Source organism: Notothenia rossii (assembly GCF_949606895.1).
Source record: "Notothenia rossii genome assembly, chromosome: 4".
Lineage (NCBI taxonomy): Eukaryota > Metazoa > Chordata > Actinopteri > Perciformes > Nototheniidae > Notothenia > Notothenia rossii.
Window position 1 is genome coordinate 20,168,960 of NC_136902.1, and position 14,642 is coordinate 20,183,601.

The 14,642-nt window shown below is 38.0% G+C and overlaps 1 protein-coding gene and 1 long non-coding RNA gene across 3 annotated transcripts in view; one reads left to right on the plus strand and one right to left on the minus strand.

Moving 5' to 3' along the window:
• Positions 1–987: 987 nt before the first annotated feature.
• Positions 988–12,311, minus strand: LOC307036436. Of its 2 annotated transcripts, none has more exons than XR_013807351.1 (3): positions 11,939–12,311; positions 2,547–2,780; positions 988–2,276 (listed from the first exon to the last, which is right to left on the minus strand). It is a non-coding gene; the product is annotated as an uncharacterized lncRNA (long non-coding RNA). The 2 variants fall into 2 exon arrangements; XR_013807352.1 differs by having other exon boundaries at positions 1,439–2,271; positions 2,699–2,780.
• The window catches only part of calcoco1a (calcium binding and coiled-coil domain 1a), a 36,235-nt gene continuing 32,649 nt past the window's right edge, over positions 11,057–14,642 (plus strand). The window contains exon 1 of the mRNA XM_079676776.1: positions 11,057–11,194. The gene's annotated coding sequence lies outside the window, so the exon portion shown is untranslated. The remainder of the gene's footprint in view (positions 11,195–14,642) is intronic.

Genomic DNA, 14,642 nt, shown 5'->3' on the forward strand with positions numbered 1-14,642 from the left:
ACAGTTATAAAGCTATACAAGTAATCAAAGGAGTCATGTTTTCATTTATGTAATTCGTTTTAGCTGCAAAGTTATAATATAACAATCGAATATCATTTAGAAAATAAACTAGTTGAGGCATTACATTTTATCAATATTTTTAGAGACAAATCTTGACCAAAATATGATGTGAGGTAAACATGTCACCTTTGCCTATATGTTTCTCATAAAAAGGTAATCATTGTCCTGTTTTGCCTTGAGCCTTAACGTTATGTCTCCTGCAAATGAAATACAGCAAACTCATGAAAGATATCACATAGGATTCAGTTCAATAGTGAGCATATAGTTAATTTGTTGGAGAAATACTGTTTTTTGTCGCAGATCTGGACTTTGTTCCTGCATCATCTAATTAATGCAACACGTGAAACTGAATGAGGAAACCTATGTGAAACAAACAAATATTTGAAAAATGTTTCTTTAGTGTTGAAAATAGTTTCCCTGATCTGGCATACTGGACGCAACATCTTTAACAAAAACTAAACCCTAGGTGCCTCTAGCTGCATCCAAACACTCTCCAGCACCATGATCATTAAAGACGTATAGCAGAAAATGTGAAATTAACTTGAAGTTTTAGCATAAGATTAGAGCAGCAATTATATATCACAAAAGAAAACAGTCTATGAAGACTAGTTTTTGTATTTAATGAATCAATTCCGCACGAGAGAACTGATTTGTGAATGTAGGTCAACTGTTCACAGGAACATCTGTTTTGTTGCAAACTATTTACTATTTTACTTCTTGTTAAATCAAACATTTTCAGAACTTTTCTAAGTAAAAGAGAGGATAATTATCTTCGGATACTGTTGTCTACAGTAGGATATCAGATTTTAATTCAATAACTTGATGACTGTATCTTTGAGGTGTGTTGCATAAGCATTACAGCACATTGAAGTAATTTCTTCGAAAGACAACTAATGGGATCTGCATAGATTCTCTGTCCTCTCTTTTCAGACTACGCTCTCGTGCAAACACATCGACTTGACTCAAAGCAGTTTTATGGAGAGTGGGCAGAAAGATTTTGTTTGTGTTTATTTATGAATACTTAGGCCACTGAGCGAGGAAATGTCATTTTTACAACTCATTCCCATAGTGCTTGTGGGCATAATAACCGCAAGAGAGGAGCTTTTCCAACACCGGATATCTACCAATTGGAAAAAGTCTCACAGTCTCAATGTCTCTGCACATGTGCGATTTTCAAGCAGCCAAGAAGACCAAAACACCACTTCTTACAAGTTAGGACCAAACAATAGTTTTTACCCATGATTACTTTTGTCTGTTATATTTTAAGAAGATCAAAAATAAGTAATTGTACTAATGAGTTCAAGAAAAAGAGGAATTCTTTTTACACTTTAGACAAAAACATTTGTATATTTCTTGTTCATTTCAATCCTTCCCATGTTTCATGAAACTACTATATCTCAATCTCAATCTTTATTTATTTATAAAGCACATTTAAAACAACCTCAGTTGACCAAAGCGCTGTACAGGGAATAAATACAATATAAAATAACACAATGGGAGTAAAATAACAAAACAATGATTCAAAACATGATAAAAGCACAATAACTAGAAACATATAAAAACACATACAAATGTTCAAGGTTCTTTATCTATCATACGAACATAGCTACAGAGTAGTTATGAGTAGTTATGTCGATGAAGACCTTAGGCCACAGGCTTCTCCAACAGTGCAACACAATAATACAGACAAATATAGTGCAAGTAAATATGTTATGTTCAATAATGTTAAAAGCCAGTGCAAAGAGGTGCGTTTTTGGCTGAGTGTACTTTGTACATGATTTATACATACTCCTTTTTTAAATAATTGTTTTATTATATTACAGTAGGAGTATATATTTTTCGAGTCTATGTCTGTTATTCGCTGCTATAATTTATTTTCAAGATCATTCATGTTACATCTCATGTTCTTTTATGATTTGGAAACTATAGTCTATCAGAAGTTGGGGGAAATTCACTTCTAGTTGCATTTCACTAGACAAATTACATCACATCTTTTGGTACTACTGAGTCAGGCTCACTGACAACAACTTTCAAGTGGCTACAGCATGCAGGTTTTACATCCATTTTATGGCTAGAAGGCAAATAAATCCTGACTGATTTCCTCTTCTCTTCACCTTTCCTCCTAATCCTTACTCCAATGCTTTTGATTCTTCTCTCTAATAGATGCAGATGCTTCAAGCTTGCAAGTCTGCCTTGTTAGCAACAGATTTTCTGGGCTGTGGAGTTTAAGGGGGGGATTTAAAGACATAGCGTTTAGTATACTACTAAAAAAGTACCCCAAAAGTAGAATTCTAGCCACAAAGTGTTTCTAAATCCAGGACCTTGACTTCAGAAACTGTGCAAAAACTCAAAATGTTTAAATTAAGTGGCTTATGCTTTATGTTAGTGTCTGGAATTAAACAAATCAACAATTTATTGTGAGATGTGAACATGAACACATACATACAAAACTAGAAGTTATCCAAATTACGCACACTGAGACTTACCATGTAGTTACAGGAGCAGCATGTTCATTCATGTGATTGAACAGAGGGAAAAAAACACATCAAAAATTAATGAGAACATCTGCATTAATCCGAAAGAACTATCACTGGATTGAAAATAACTTAACGGTTAAAGTAATTTCAGAGGCAGTTACCTGCAGGAGCTGATGGGAGACTGCACACATGGCGTTCCAGATGCCCAAGACTGGCCTTGGACTTCAGCAATAACATCAGCAGCTAGGAGACAAAATCAAGAAATGATTCAATGAGTACAGATTTGTATATATATATATATATATATATATAGTATTATTTTCCTTATACATGTGATGCTTTGGTGTTGTTGTTTTTTGTTGTTTTGTTTCTTTCCATTAACCGTCAAATGGGAAATAAGTGTTTTTTGTGTTTATCTTAGTATCCTAACATACTGTAATGTTTGGCTGTGGAAAAAAAAAATCATTATGAAGGGCAGACCATCTATTTGTATTTATTTTTGTGTTTTTAGAAAGGGGCATGTCACATAAGATTTTATTTTTCTCCCTGCTCCTTTTCGCTCAATGGTGTTTTGGTAGAGTCATGTTTTGTTGGCAATTATTGTACATTTGGTTTTGCGTACCATGAGCGGGACAAATAAAAATGAAATGAAATATATTTAGATTCTTGAACTACTGGGACCCAAACAAAAGGAAGACAGACATGGGGCAGAATGAACACATGTGTTTGATTGGCCTAAGCAGAATTCATTTGCAACAATGCAAAGAAAAGGGGCGATGTTGAGTCCAGTATGCCAGATCAGAGAAACTATTTTTAATACTAAAGAAACATTTTCAAATACTTGTTTGGCTCGCATAGGTTTCCTCATTCAGTTTTGCGTGTTGCATTCATTAGATGATGCAGGAACAAAATCCAGATCTGCGACAAAAAACAGTATTTCTCCAACAATTTAACTACAATATAAAGTAAGTAACTTAGAGCAGTACAACTAAAACAAACAGACAAAAAATACAAAACAGATGACAGCCAATCGGCAGCGTCTTCACTTATGGTATATGGACATTCTTCTGGCTTATTCACTCGCTGCTCATGGGCATTTCCAATGTGCAGGATGTACAAACCAACAATATAAGGTTTCTCCTGCAGCAGGACTGATGCCTGAAGGTGCCTGTCTGCAACAGAGCCTTTACAGACTCATCTGTGATTTGGATTTTCTTTTTTTCACTCTTTAGTTGCTGTGCTGACATTTATCTAACAAACAGGAACCTCAACATGATCGCCCCTTTTTCCTGCGCCATCAGTGCTGCAGTGAAGCCAATCTATTGAAAGCGGTTTAAGCGTGCCGTGCCTAGCCCGTTTTTGGTTGCGTTTCCACTAGAGGCAGTTCCAGCTAGCGGGTACTTTTTCACAGTTTTCTGGCTCTCCAAAATCGAGGTTCTTTCCGAGCTAACAACCGGCTTGAGTATGCTAATTGCTGGCAACTACAACAAAATGAACATTTTTACCGTGATTTATTTGTAATACACGTTTCAAAATGATGCCGAAGTAACAACATACTGATACCGGTTAGTAAAAACCATGAATTAATGCTTTGACAAGTCTGCAGACAAGACAGCAGGCGAAAAACCTTTTAAAATGCGTGTTTTCTGAATGGAGATCGGCTAAGCTAACGTTGTATATGCTCCGACCGTCCACACTCACAACAACGGCCTATACAGACATAAATAAACCAGCGACTGTATTCGCCATGACACAGACAGTCTGTGGTTTGTACTTGTTTAACTTTTGTCTAGTTTCTGAACAGATATGAGGAGCTGTGAGCTCTGAGGGCTAACAGCTAACTGCTGATGTTGGTTTTGTGATTCGCATTGAAGATGACGTCACGGCTCCGCCGACACTGCGTTACTATAGATACTACACCAGTTCCTAAACTGTAATGGAAATGCAGCATAAAGTGAGCCTGGCCTACCAAGGCCTAACTATACCACACTAAGCCGTGTGAGGCCCTGCAGTGGAAATGCGCCATTAGTAAACAGCACTTTGGTACAGATTGAAATATCTCAACAGTTATCAGATGGAGTACTATGACATTTAAAAATAGATCCACGGTATTCATAGGAGCCCTTCAATCACTCTAGTGTTAGTCTGAGTCTTCATATAGCCCCAAGTTTTGATTTATCCACTGAAACATCTCAACATGCTACTCAGACAATGAATTCCAATAAATGTTAGCTCACGTTTGCTTTAAACAACTCTGCAGATAGTGGTCCATAAATATTATTAGAGAGCATTGTAATAAATTCATTCAAGCGGTAGAAGTCTATATTTGTCTATTATTATGGTCAATACATCTCCACTAATACTACCCACAAACCAAGAGGAGTTTGTCAGCTTGGCATTTAAATGTTTTCCAAACGGACACCGCTATCATTCCCAATTTCCAATATACTGCAAGAACATGTGCTTGGTGATAATCCTTTTTATTGGCATTGGAAGTGTTTAAAAAAAACTTGGCTCCACTTTGGTTACCACATCTATCCCATAAAAATAATCAAACATTAAGATCAATTGCATATGAATGTTTTCACCACACTCTAGGATTTACTAAATAAAGTAAAGACACTTGGCAAGAAGCGCTGCAACTATAACTTTATTAATCTATTAGTCTTTAAACATAATACATCTGCTTCTTTATTATGCATTAAGTATTGGAGTCACTTTCAAGTTAAAATATGTACATTTTGTTGCCTTTCACTTGTTAAGTAGACCCAATTCTTCTGTTTAACCTGTTAAGCACTGAGCCTGTTTTTCAGGTCTCAGACTCGAAAATGACACTTCCAGAACAAATGACCATAACTACACTTCTAAAAAGGGGAAAATTAATAATCTTTTTTCTCAAAGTAATGATAAACCTGTGAGTTGGATGTAGAAAAAGTCAGAATCAATATAGATGTTTTTTTCTTTTAAAGAAAATTCATATTGAACATCGTAAAAAACTGTAAATTATAGTGTCCGTTCAAAAATAATGTTTTACTTATTAACTACCCTTGGATGATGGTAAGGTAGACTAAAAGCTTTAGGAATCCAAAGTACAACATATAATAAGTGCCCTGTATTAAGATTGATGCAAAACAAGTGACATTTGACCTTTTTAGAGAGGTTTAGCTGAAACAAACATAACCTCTGAGGTGATTTGGGTGGAAATGGCCGTTTTTAGCGTTTCTCTGGAACCCATTGGTTGATCTTGTTGATTAAAATCTCTTTTTGACCGTTAGAGCCAATAGAATCGAAGGGGAATCTCCACATACACACGCATGGTAAAAAAAAAGAAGGTGGGGTCTTTGCGCATGCAGGTTTGCATCAGAGCGAACCTATCTCAAAATGCTGCAGCTCGTGTACTAACCAGAGTTAGGAAAAGGGACCACATTACTCCTGTTCTGGCTGCCTTACACTGGCTCCCTATAGAACACAGGATAGAATTTAAAATTCTTCTTCTCGCCTACAAGGCCCTTAATGGGCAGGCGCCATCTTACCTTAAAGAACTCATTATACCCTATTGTCCTACTAGGGCATTGCGTTCCAAGAATGCAGGGTTGTTTGTTCCTAGAGTCTCTAAAAGTACAATGGGAGCCAGAGCCTTTTCTTATCAAGCTCCACTTTTGTGGAATCAGCTTCCAGTTTGTGTTCGGACGGCAGACACCCTATCCGTTTTTAAGAGTGCGCTTAAGACCTTCCTTTTTGATAAAGCTTATAGTTAGGGCTGATTAGATTCAGCCCCTAGTTTTGCTGATATAGGCTTAGTTTGTCGGGGGACATCTTACTTCTTCCTTCTCTCTGTCTATACCTGTGTACTCTCATGTTCCGATTAACCCAGCTTCCCCAAATTTCTTTCTTTTTGGTGTCTATATACGCCGGGATCCGGAGTCATGGATGATCCTGCGGTCCTGTGTCATGGATTGCGAGTCCTGGATCTTGAGTCGTGGCTGTGGTCCTGGATCATAAGTCCTGGATGGATATACTCGTGGATTCATCTTCCTATTATACACACATGCATTTCCAAACATTTGGACTACCTATGTTGCAAATGTATTATCTTTTCAATTTACACACGGCATCTATTGCACGTCTGTCCGTCCTGGGAGAGGGATCCCTCCTCTGTTGCTCTCCCTGAGGTTTCTCCCATTTTTCCCTTTAAACTGCGGGTTTTCTCTGGAAGTTTTTCCTTGTACGATGTGAGGGTCTAAGGACAGAGGGTGTCGTATTGTCATACTGATATTCTGTACAAACTGTGAAGTCCACTGAGACAAATGTAACATTTGTGATATTGGGCTATATAAATAAACATTGATTGATTGATTGATTGATCTCTCGCTCTGACATCTGGAAACGGAAAAGCAGGTTTATTGCTTATGGATTATCAGAAATCATTTCAAAGGGACACATACACATTGGATTAACCTATGGACAGAGCGGGCCCGACCGATTAAGCGACATAAGCGGCCACTTAGGGCCCCGCAGCCACTAAGGGCCCCCTAGCAAAAAAAAAGAAAAAAAAAAAGATCTCAGTACACCGTCGCCGTGATAAGTATGTTTAATAAATGTTGTTAATATGCCTAGATTGCCTACTCTCAAAAGTCATGTATTATATTATTGAGTCAATCATATAATACATTAACCGTGCTTTACCTGAACCTCATCATGAGAGGACGGCAGGATTGTAATTTCCCGTGTTCAGTGAATGCAACAGAGGCAAGACACCAGACCAACCAGAGTTGAATGGAAATAAACATCTTTCTTTTTGGCTGACAGGTACCTATCCTGTGAGCTGTGACAATGTTTAAAATAAACTGTCAACTCAGAGTTTTTGAAGATGGACATAAGAACATTTTTTCTTAAAAAATACGACATTTCTCAAGTGGTGGCTCACACAACAACCCCAGAGCCACCACTTGAGCCAGGTAAACAAGATATGTAAATGTCAGTAAACTTCCAAGTTATGCGAACATGTAAGCAAAGCATAAATTACAGCCACGTTGACGTTACTTTGAATCGCGGGGGTAAGCTAAACTGCTAGCAAGTAGCTATAGCTAGCCAGAGATATTAAATAAACACTTTGTCATACAATCTAAATGTTATGTTTTTTAGTGTTACCTGGTGATTTCAAAGAAAGCACTCTGGAAAATGTTGACTTACTGTTCGACATGAAGCTATAAGCTACCTTACAGTACACAGTTTATCTTGAGTTCTGTCAGTTAAAGTGTTTCATAGTTAGCTTAGCTAAGCATCAACCTAGAACTGAAATATATGGATGTTATGTGACAGTATTTCTGAGAAAAAGTCAGCTGAAATGGTGGCATAGTTGCCACTGCTTTACGTGTTGACAGCATGTTTGAACGTATTTGCAGCAGTAAATGTGGCTGTTTGGCCACTGACGTTGCCATAACAACACCTGCATTTAAATGTGCAACCTCTTTTTGTGACAGATTTTAGCATGAATTATAATTCTTCTGAATGATATTCCTATTGAGAGCTAGTTTCTATGTGAACATTATGAGATGGACGTCCAGAGAGAATAAATTAAAAACAGTTATGAAATACTATATGACAAAACAAGAATACAGTTTTAAAGGGGAGTGATTTTTAAAATATCCATAAAGAAAAATCTGTTTACAGTTCAGTTTAATATGGGTGTTGAGAGATGTATCCATAGATCTCTTCATGTTGCTCTCAAAGTGCACCAGATTGATGCTTTTAACTTCAACATTTAAAAAAAAAAAAATCTTCCCGGGGGCCGGCCCTGCCTATGGATTAACTTCAGCAGGTTCGCTCTAATGCAAACCTGCATGCGCAAAGCCCCCAACTTCTTTTTTTTACCATGTGTGTGTATGTGGAAATTCCTCTTCGATGCTATTGGCTCTAACGGTCAAAAAGAGATGTCAATCACCAAGATCGACCAATGGGTTCCAGAGAAACGGTAAAAACGGCCATTTCCACCCAAATCACCTCAGAGGTGGAGTTTTTCTTGCTAAACCTCTCGAAAAAGGTCCAATGTGACTTTTTTTGCATCATCAATCTTGATACAGGGTACTTATTATATGTTGTACTTTGTATTCCTAAAGCTTTTAGTCTACCTTACCATCATCCAAGAGTAGTTTTCACTATAAGTAAAAAAGAATTTTTGGACGGAAACTATAATTTAGTTTTTTTACTATGTTCAATCTGAATTTTCTTTAAAATAAAAAAAATCTATATTGATTCTGATGTTTCTACATCCAACTCACAGGTTTATCATTACTTTGAGAAAAAAGATGATTAATTTAACCCTTTTAGAAGGGAAGATATGGTCATTTGCTCTGGGAATGTCATTTTCGAGCCTGAGATCTGAAAAACAGGCTCAGGGCATAACAGGTTAATATCTTCGCGAGTTCTTGCGATATGTACCATTCTGTGTCATCTCACGATGCGAATCGATGGGTTGGACCTGCAGCTACGATAAGTAATCAGGGTGTTATGAGTGAGTTTCTGTGCAGTAATGCATTGGCATTTTCCCGCTCGTGGCTAATTCATAGGCTCAGCACTAGCTTTGTGATTTTTTTTGAAAAAAAAAAAAAATATGATCAGTTAGCGGAGTTTCTTCCCGTTACATGAATATAAAACATTCATATTTTATTGAATAGTAAGATGCCCTCAGACGCTGTTTCCTGCAGCTGACGCGTTTTCCCCCCGGTATCGGGGGGGCGGTGTAGAACAGGTTAAGGACTGTTTGTTAGAAAAAACAAAGCATTTTAATCAGCACTTATATACAAGTGAGAGCCCTGTTTGTGACACATAATTTACATTCAATTACACTTCCCTACTTTTGATATGATGTCAGAATCAGCCTGAGCTTTAGGCCCCGTGTACACGGGAACGCAAACAAAAACGAAACGCAAACGAACCAAATTCGATATCAAAAAAGTATTCTGTTCACACGGATACGGCTCAATAAACGTGTCCCTTCACACAAGACCGCTCGACCCGCTGGAGACGCTATAGTACATATGCCGGGCCTGTAAGTGGCGTTGTACTTCCGCCACAAAATACACTAAAAGCAGTGAAGAAGACCCCCGAGCATGGTTGACATGGTTGCCTGGTTGCCCTTCTGTTTACTCTCCGTGGTGGATTTAGCAACATGTTGTTCATGTAGTTCTACATGTCCACTTGTTGCTGATGGTTGTTATAGAGGAGCTGTAGATGTTGCACTAACATCTGTAGCATGGTCAGTAGCTACTGACCATGCTACAGCAGTGAGCAGCAGAGGTGGGGAGAGGTGGGGGTATGGCTTCATCGTTATCATAAAATTATCGTATAGTACGTACACACCAGAGAGGTCCGTCCGCAAATCTATCCACCTTGGGAGCCGTTATCGTTTTAGGGGTCCGTTTCCGCGGTTCCGTTACGGCCTTGTGTGAACGAACGGCAGAGGTAGGAGTAAGTCCTACATGTGCAAGTCATGAGCAAGTCTCAAGTCTTGACCTACAAGTATCAAGCAAGTCCCAAGTCACTGTGGTGAGAGTCAAGCAAGTCAAGTCATTGCTCAGGTCAAGCAAGTCAAGTCAAGTCATACGAAATTCTGATGAATAAGCCCAGTTTCCGCATTTAAATCAGTTAAAAGACAGTGGTTGTGAAAATGGATTCAACCCACACTATGATCTTCATTACATACACAGTGAATCATTTGAAATCTAATTTAGACCGACGACAATCATATTAGATTCATATTAATCCCAGAACTGTAGACAATATAGCTAGGACTCAAAAAGTCTGTTCAAAAAGGCAGAATTCCAGGTAAGAAAATCATATATGGCATTTGCCATTACACATATTTAATTTAAATGTCTGTTAACACTAGAACCGCCAACAGCGTCAGCATCTACAGAGATATCATTTCAAACCATTTAATTTGTTCCTCTTCATAATTTCCTTTTAAACTAAGTAGGACGATTTAAAACTCACTTAATTGGGTTAATTTAGAAATGGCTACAGTTTATCATCATAAACAGATCAAAAAGTTCAGATTCATTTTACAATAAATCAAGGAATGATGCACTTCTACAAACAAAAACAACATAATTAAAACGTTTAAACAGACTACTAAAAGTAGATGAACTACATTATTCAATGTAATTAATTCTGATAATAACACAGGGGAAACAAACGAGGTCACGAGGTCTCTCTCTCTCTCTCTCTCTCTCTCTCTCTAAACCTATCATCCACCACCCCGTTAGCAGGTGCCACTTGATTGACGTATATTTGAGACACCTCAATAATATAATACATTAACCGTGCTTTACGTGAACCTCATCATGACACAAGAGACAACGGCAGGACTGTAATTTCCCGTGTTCACTGAACGCAACAGAGGCAAGACACCACACCAATCAGAGAGTTGCATGGAAATACACGTGTGCTTGTGTCATTCAAGCTCGGCTCTGTGTGTGTGTGTGTGTGGCAATAGCGCATTTAGTGTGATAGAGGGAGGGAGAGGGACCGGTGCTAGCGGGGACCGTGATGTTAGCATATGGTTAGCTAGCTGCACTAACTAACCAACGGACATAAGGAGCTGTTTCCACAGCAAGCTGGAGGAGAGTCCTCCCCTGTCAGACTGAGGGGCTCAGGTGAGCTAAAGGACTCTCTTGAGTGTTTAGAACGGTTTTGTCACAAATTATTCAAAATATTATTTCCGCGGCACACCTTCATATGATCATTATAGTTATACAAACAATAAGAGAATAAATGAAAAACAGGTATGACATAGCCTACTATACAGTATGTCAATAAAACAAGAATACAGTTTAAAAGGGGAGTGATTTGTAAAATATCCATAAAGAAAAAGAAAATCTGTTTACAGTTCTGTTTCATATGGGTGCTGAGAGAGGTATCCATAGGTCTCTTCATGTTGCTCTCAAAGCCCACCAGATTGATGCTTTGAACTTCAATATTTAAAAAAAAAAATCTTCCCAGGGGAGCATCCCCCCGGACCCCCCTAGAGGAGGTAAGGTCCGCCCCCCAATAGCACTTTACCCCTGCCTATATGCCGTGAGCTGATTATGGAGCCTTCATTGTAACAGTAATTCAGATGCAATTAGCCTATATTAAAAGGCCTCAAATTGGAAGCATTTTCTGGGCCGTCTTTTTCACTCAATTCTGCAATAGGTAGATCTCGCCTTTCACCTAGGCCGAGGTCGGTGATCTTGGGCTTAAAAAGGTTGGTGACCACTGGTCTAAATGAATCCCTTGGCGGTTCTAGTGTTAATTTACCGTTTTGTCTTCTTTTGGCAATGCTTAATCGATTTGAAACCAAGTCTAACGTAGCTTAAACTTAACGTTAGCTTTCTAGCTAACACAACACACGCACGTACCTTTCCCTGTGGGTTTTTTGTAGTGACGAATGAAGTTGGATGTTGTGGTGGTCCTGTCACTGATCTTTATGCTGCAGACCCTGCATACCGCTGTTCTCTTCTTATTAGCGTCATCGACAAAATAATCCTTGAATCCAAACTTCACTATTGTTGGAGTAGCCGCTGCCATGTTAACTGACACTCCTGCCTTCTAGTGGGTTGCCAGGTTTGCGCGCATGACGCTATAATCACGTTTTTCGAAAAAACTAAATGTAATATCTCACTCAAAACAAACGCAAATATTTAATTTTAAACAGTCAAGTCCTTTCAAGTAATCTGTCTCAAGCTTAAGTCAAGTCCCAAGTCATGATTACCAAGTCAAAGTCAAGTCAAGTCTTTTATCAATGTTAGTCAAGCAAGTCTCAAGTCAAAAAATATGCGAGTCAAGTCATGTGACTCGAGTCCCCACCTCTGACGAACGGGCTATACGAAAGAGAAAAGTAGCGGATACAACCCATTCCGTTCTCGTGTAAACAGCACCGTACATGCATAGAGCAAATCTTTAACTCTCTGACTATTTCAGTATTTTGCACTATTAACTAAAGATGAATGCATTGAAACAATTACTAGATCAGCATTTTATGGTCCCCACATCGAGGGTAGCACTAGACTTTTAGATGTTAATTATACATAATCATACAACTTCAATACACTTACAATCTTCTGTCTGGCGTTTTTTGTAATTAAAGTCTTTATGCAGCCTTAACAAAAACTCATTTTCATAAACAGCGCTGCTTCAAATGATCACAGCAGACAGCCTTTTGTATCTGATTCTACAGGAAAGGCGAGAGCCCCGCTGTTGGAGTAATACTTTGTAATGGTATTAGGAGGGCTATAAAAGTGTCGGAGCCCTGTAAACAGGCAATAAGAGAGTGAGCCATGGTCTGTTGCTTTTGCAGGCATCAATCACTAAGTAATGTATATGAAGTCTGAAAAAAACTGCTGGGCAATTGGCATAATGTGATAGGACTACTTTGTTTGGTATTACTAAACAGTAAAACTCTTATTCGCATAAATGCACAAGCATATGTGTAGATAACTATGACCCAGAAAACAAGACATCCCTACAAATACTGATATGAAATTTGGAAGGAAACCGTGTTATCTAGAATTCTTGCAATTCCTTTGCCTTACGCAACAAATTTATGAAACATCAAAACTGATCGAACAAACAATATTTTTATATCTAAAGATTCACCGTTTCTTGTTTTACTTGCAACAATTTGGATTTGAAATGAGAAAAAAGCAATCACATTGATTGAAGTATATCTAGCTGTGTTTCTGGTGATCTTTAACAAGGAAATACAGTATAGAGATATATAACAATAGAGATAGATATAACAATATTTAAGCTGAAGGGGAGAATTCAGAAGTGATACGAGATAAGAGCGCGGGATGGGGATGATAAGAACACCCAAACCGGGACTTTGTACAAATTATGCCAACTGAAATTGAAAACTGAATTTAACTCATTATGCTACTACTTAAATGACCCTTTGCAATCACTGATATTGGATTTTCTTCTCTCATTGTAAAGAATAAGATAACCGTTTCTTAACTTCCATGTCAAACACTTTGGTTTATTTCTAAATATCTGCAACATTAATGACATTCCCATCAGCCTCAGTTGTTTTTGTGTTGCCAATTAATAAAGGTTACCGTGCTTCCATACTAACTGATATGGTCAACATGCTAAATGTTATTCCTGCTTAACATCAGCATGTTACCACAGTCATTGTGAGCATGCTGTTGTGAGCATGCTGTGCCTCAGTACAGCCTTACAGATCTGCTAGTGTGGCTGTGGACTCTTTGTGTTGTTAATGAATGAGGCAACATCAGACCTGTTTATTGGGCAAAGGAGATACTGGAATTATGAGTAGAAGCACTTTACTATTCTGTAGCGGTGGTGCTAGCTCCAGTTTAAATGATTTGTGTGCTCCCCGCACCTCTGAATCAGCGATGCAGAGGGTGGGTTGGCTGACTATGGAAACATTATGAACACATTTCTTGAAAGGTTTCAGACCACCCAAAACATGAATATATCTGAAAACAGGTGCTTGGGCTGCTGAAGAAGAGAGGGAACATTTTTCAAACTACCCATGCAACATAAAAGGTACATACTTCTAGCTACAGTGTGTCACTCCTATAGATTCCCTTTGTGTCTCCTGACTAAAAAACATACTAAATACCATAAGGTGGACTCAGATTGGTGGGTCATCTCTTTTCTAAAGATGGTAAACAATGGATCTTTGAAAAAAGTCTTTGAATTGCAATAAAGTGAAATGCAATACAATCAAATGTCCAATGATCCCTTTCAGACACTTTCTATCAGCTTTGTTCATTTCTGCTTTTCTGATGCATGCTTTTGAAATGAGACAAACTTTTCTATTGTATCGATTGAGTTTCCTTACATTTTTTAACTGAAAAGCAAGTGTACTAAAGGAAATACTTTGATTATTTTCCCACATTATTTTTTAAAGGCTAGTTTTACTTGAGTATCATTATAACTATTTTAACTGTAAGGTCATAATAGACAGCTCTAGTTTGAGTACAGAGTTGAAAAAAAAAGCTGTATCTAAAATGTTCTTACAATGCTGTTTCCGACCATATACCAAACCCACAGTGGGAGATCTTAAACGTAAGGGCACATTAAGTTCAAGGAATC